The sequence below is a fragment of the Excalfactoria chinensis genome, chromosome 1 (genome assembly GCF_039878825.1).
Source record: "Excalfactoria chinensis isolate bCotChi1 chromosome 1, bCotChi1.hap2, whole genome shotgun sequence".
In the NCBI taxonomy this organism is placed as follows: Eukaryota; Metazoa; Chordata; class Aves; order Galliformes; family Phasianidae; genus Excalfactoria; species Excalfactoria chinensis.
The window spans coordinates 20,433,703-20,439,777 of NC_092825.1; positions in this window are offsets into that span (position 1 = coordinate 20,433,703).

Sequence of the window (6,075 nt, forward strand, 5' to 3'; positions counted from 1 at the left end):
AATTGCTCACAAACAGGTTTTTTGGCTTGTCTATGCAGAAGTCCACTTGACTGTTATCTGGGACGTGGCCGTCCTTTGTGATTTTGAACTTTCAGTGGAATGAAATAAATAGCTACCTGCACATACAATGAAAACTCATGTCTTCCTTCAAGCTGGTGTCCAAAAATGGCTTTTGAAAGCATAGAAGTTGAGTGTTTTCAAGAATGTGGTATAATGAAAAGAACACTGCTGAAAAAACTAAAATCAGCAATTTATTGGATATCAAGTTGAAACCTTTTGTCAGATGAAAGCCAAATATTGCCACCTCAGTTGTAAAGTAGAGTAACTTTTTAAATCTTAACATGACTGAAATTATCACGCAGTATTTCATGTTACATGTATTGCTTTGAAAGTAAAGCCTTCTCTTTATTTCCATGGAAAGCAAAACAGATACAAAAGGCACAGTAATGTTACTTGATAGAACAAACTCTCAGCTAGAAAATACTATTTTTCAACATAGTTAATACAGATGACTGTGTTGACTATGCATTTTTACCAGTGATGAACAAGAGCCTGCATGCCATGCTCATAAAAAATCTGCTGTCATCGCTGCTGAAACGCATCACCCACTACCTCACTCTTGGTCTCCATCAGTGTTCAGCAAGTGTGGAAGATTGTCAGTGGATGCCATTTTTTTTCCACATGGAGAAGTTCAGTGATACACCTTTGCTTTATATGCCATTTGTCTGAATGCTCCTCTGCTGCCATCTGTTGTATGGTAACAAAATGTAACAGCATATTGGTGGGAAGGTTCAGTCTGCCATACCACCAACATCTGTCTCTGATGTTGGCCAACATAATAAAATAGGAGGCATTACTTTTGGAACAACCCTAATAGTCTTTGACTGCTACTTCTGTCATCTTACATGTACTTTTTATTTTGTTACTGATTTATTTTTTTTTTTTAAAGATTTTTAGCTTAATTTGTCCACAGCATTTATGATTGCGTTATGCTTTGAAAAGGCATTAATTGGAAAGTTTCCTGTAATAGTTACTATGTTGGTTCACTTGTTTATATGGGTTGCAAAGGGTGCGGGACAGGTATGAAGGATGTAAGTTTTCTCTGCATCAGACCGTGGTAAAGACTGGAGATTCCAAGTCAGGAGGTCAGAGTCAGATCGGAGACATTCTATTCCTAGCAGACGCTTTCTGGGATAGCTGCCTAGGCTCATTTACCTTCATTTACCTTCAATTGTCATTGCATTTCATCAGGAGAAGAAAACTGTTCACATAAAGGGTCAGATCTACCAGTTTCTATTAGAACTGAGTAAATACTTTAAAAGTACGGCTAATCATCATTTCTTGAATTTCAGAGTTACACAAAAGATGATTTTGGAATCTATTTGTGTAATAGCCCCCTGCTTTGGAGCCTAGATTTTTCCTGGATAATGAGAACAAATTATTGTAAAACATCAGTGCCTCTTCAAAGGATAACAGACTAAGATGAAATTCCGACCTCCTTTTGCTTTGGGGATGTGGCTTATGAAACTGTCTTAAATTCTACCTTAAAGGTTCAGCTCACAAGGACTCCAGAAATGCTGGTGAGAAATACTGGCTTTGCCTCAGCTCTTTCCCACCCATAGTTACTAAAAGGAAAGGGGTTTGGCCCATATGGCTTGCATTTCTCATTCTGCACTAGCAGAGACACCGGGACAGTTAACACCTTAAGTTTACTTTGCAGGACTCAGTTGTGAGCAGGACTTCTCAAGAATGAAGGAAAATTTGCCTTCTCCTACCAGAACCATTCCCAGAAGGAAAAGTTCCAGCCTTCCCCCCACATACAGAAGTGGTTAGTATGTTAGTTTGGCAAAGAACAGGCGTTTTTCCTACCCACTCCTGAGATGAAATACAGCATTTTCCATGATGTAAAGTTCCCTATATATTTCCCAAAAGAAGAAGAACTCAAAGTAACCACTCTTTCTACCTCCTTGACCCCAAAAGATCTCCCAGTTAACAAAGCATTCATTCCCTTCTTGTATTATAATGTGGTTGTAAACACTGATAAAACAGTATTATAGACAAAATATGTGAAGGTAGCAAAGCAGTTGCTAGCCAATATTTGGCATATAGTATTATTTGTTACTGAAAATGTATTTTCTAATGGTAACTTTTATTCATATATATATATATATATATAATCTAAATCTTTATTTATTTATTTTTTTAAGAGCCTAAATTTGAATAGGCTTACTGCCTGAGCTAGGCAGTACCATGTTAGTGTCCAAACCTATGGCTGCAGAATCATATTTGTATATTAAATGTCTGCCATTTGTTTTTATCACTGGTCTGTAGATAATTCTTTTAGCTTATCTTGCACTGTAAATTGTCCTTGTTGCAGGAGTGATCCCTTTTAGTCTGATTTACAGTGCTAACTTTACCATCATCTCACAGAGATCTGGCATTCGCACTTCTTTATATTCAGCAGTTCTTACATCAGGAATGTTGAATTATGAACTTGAGAGACTTACATTTTTTTCTACAGAAAAGCTTTCAGGAACTCTTGGAAGGGGTCCAGAGGAGGGCCACTAAGGTGATCAGAGGGCTGGAGCACCTCTCCTATGAGGAAAGGTTGAGGGAACTGGGTTTGTTTAGCTTGGAGAAGAAAAGGCTACAGGAAGACTTCACTGTGGCCTTCAGGTACTTGAAGGGAGAATATAAACAGGAGGAGTATGGCTGCTTATGAGGGTGGATAGTGATAGGACAAGGGGAATTGTTTTAAACTAAGGCAGGGGAGGTTTAGTTTAGATATTAGGAGGAAGTTTTTCACACAGAGGGTGGTGACACACTGGAACGGGTTGCACAAGGAGGTTGTGGATGCCCCATCCCTGGAGGCATTCAAGGCCAGGCTGGATGTGGCTCTGGGCAGCCTGGTCTTGAGGCTGGTGACCCTACACGTAGCAGGGGGGTTGAAGCTTGATGATCATTGTGGTCCTTTTCAACCCAGGCCATTCTATGATAATTAAGCCTACTTCATTTTGTTCCATTTCTTCCCATTATTTTTGAGTTTCGTGTTTCAACTTTGACAGGATGAGAAATATGTTGGATACGTGATATGAACACAGTTGTAAAAGAAATAGTGCATAAATTCAGAAGAATGGGTATGAATAGATGGCAAAAACAAAGTATGTCAGTATTACAGCTTCTTTTGATGAAATTATTTTAATTGAGAAACAGCGATGGAATGATTTTATTCTTTATTACAGTTTTATAATGATTTCACAGCATTTTGTGTTTCAAGATTTTGGATTTGTGCGAGATTAAGAAAAGAAATCTTCACATAGAAGCAGTTTTAAACCTGTATTCACGAACACCTGTGGGTTTCCTAGGAGAAACGTGTATAGAAAATACATGAGTAAATCGAGTGTGCTTTTGTGTATACTGAAAGATATCAGTCTATGCTGTATTTAGGTTCCTGCTTGTGGATAAAAGAACTTCTCATTTTAATTAATTCAGAGAAAGGACTCTTTTGATAAATCTATCTTTGCAGTAGCCAAGTTTCTTTTTCGTCATTTGGCAAGAAATTTTTATTTTTAGAAGTGAAGGAAAGAAAAAAAAAGCAAGGAGCAAATATATGCAGAAATACTGAAGAGCCAAATTTTCCGGGGGAGGCAGATGAAGATCCAAGTCAATGGGTTCTTCTCATTCCTTTTTTTGGAACTTTCTTCACTTCAGTCGTTCCCAGAGTGTGCTTTGTGGAGAGTTATCAAAAAGGAAAACTCTGTTTTCAGTTGGAAGCTGGATCAGAAGTGATGTTGGTGATCCGAGAGAAAACAACCTGGTTTTGTTTCAAAAAACTTTACGGTTGTTTCTGTAAGTCAGGACATGGGGTGTACATCCACCAGCTGCGCTTCATTTCTCTTGTGTGTGATCTGCGCAGGGTGTGCAAATCCCCTCTGAAAGATCCCACTCAAACCAGGGGATGATCAGTTCTTAAGGTATTATCAGCCAGAAGCAAGGACACAGTGCCTTTATTTTACATTTCTCTCCCTTGTATCAGCTTCTCTTTGATCTCCATCAGTCTACTTTACGTCAACCATTTCAGGAACAAGAAGCCAGGAATCTCTTGACTTGGGCTCTTAATTCATGCTGTCAGCATTTGAGTGTGGACTTGCAAAAGAAGTTTCACGTGCCAGCAGTGGCGTTTTGAAACAGTGCAAGTGCTCTGTGGAGGTCATAGCTGGACTCAATGATCCTTGTGGGTCCCTTCCAACTCAGGATATTCTATGATTCTGTAATTTTTCAGCCCTTTGAAAATGCAGCAGTCACCCATAAATCAAAATGGAATCTTCAGATGCTAATGAATCATTTCCTCTTGCGGTTATGTTCCTGTCTGGGTGTAATACATCTGTCTGTGTATGTATTAGTCTTGAATTCCATACATTCAGGTCAGACTGTTAAAGTCTGATTCATATATAAAGGTCCTGGCAGCATTGGTCCTGTTTATCAACTGTATAAGGAATGGAGGAGAGCCACTAGAGCCTACTTTTCATTGGCTGTTTGAAAAACAGTGAAATAGGCTGCTTTACTTCTCTGCTTCCCAAAACAAGGATCTCTGCATTGTGAGAGCTGCAAAATGGATGGAGTCAAGCTCAGAAGGCATGGGTTAGTAGGATAAAAGCCAGGGTAGGAGCAGTACCATGCTATTTCTCTAGACTGCCAACTGCAGATCTAGTTTGTTCTGCAAAATGGAAAGATTTGCTACAGATTCTGTGACTCCTTTAGTATTCCGTGGGCAACCACATCGTGCATTCTTGGTTTATGTAATGTTGACACTCAATTCATTTTGATTTTGATATGAGGATTAAAGGGAGAAGCTGGTAGGAGGAATCACAGAATCACTCAGGTTGGAAAAGACCTTAAAGATCATTGAGTCCAACCATGACCCAACCATACTACCCTAACAAACAACCCTCTGCTAAATCATGTCCCTGAACACCACATCCAAACAGTTTTTAAACACATCCAGGGATGGTGACTCAACCACCTCCCTGGGGTGCCTATTCCACTGTTTAACTACCCTTTCAGTAAAGAAGTTTTTCTGATATCCAACCTAAACTTACCCTGGCACAACTTGAGGCCATTTCCCCTCGTTCTGTTACCAGAGAGAAGAGACCAGCCCTGCTCTCACTGTAAGCACCTTTCAGGTATTGGAAGAGAGGAATAAGGTCTCCCCTCAGCCTTCTTTTCCCCAGACTAAACAGCCCCAGTTCCTTCAGACTCTCCTCATAGGGCTGATTCTCCAAGCCTTTTACAAGCCTTGTTGCCCAGCTTTGAACCTGCTCCAGCATCTCCATGTCTTCTCTGTATTGCGGTGCCCAAGACTGAACACAGTACTTGAGGTGAGGCTTCACCAATAGGGCAGGATGACTTCCCTAGTCCTGCGCACCACACCATTCCCAATACAAGCCAGGATGCCATTGGCCTTCTTGGCCACCTGAGCACACTGCTGGCTCATATTCAGCCGACTGTCCATCAGTACAGGAGTTACAGCTCATGACTTTGTGGGCAGGAGGTGCATGCAGAACTTGTCAGTACTGTTCTGGACAGTTACGTGAGAAAGTGCAGTAAAAGGGTTAACTTCAGTGTTATGGAAAGGTATGTATAGAAGACTGGCTTCATTTCTTTCCTCATTAATATTATTTTTGTAACTGAAATCTGATTTGAGATATAATTGAACAAACTGTCTCACATTAGACAACAGTGCTGGAATAATACGCTGTGAGTTAAGGCAAATGGGGGAAGACCTGCTGGAGAGGAGCTCTGCTGAGAAGGACCTGGGCGTCCTGGTGGACGACAGGTTGGCCATGAGCCAGCAGTGTGCCCTTGTAGCCAAAAAGGCCAATGGCATTCTGGGGTGCATTAAAAAGAGCGTAGCCAGCAGGTCAAGGGAGGTGATCCTCCCCCTCTTCTCTGCCCTGGTGAGGCCTCATCTGGAATACTGTGTCCAGTTCTGGGCTCCCCAGTACAAAAAAGACAGGGATCTCTTGGAAAGAGTCCAGCGGAGGGCCACAAAGATGGTGAAGGGCCTGGACCATC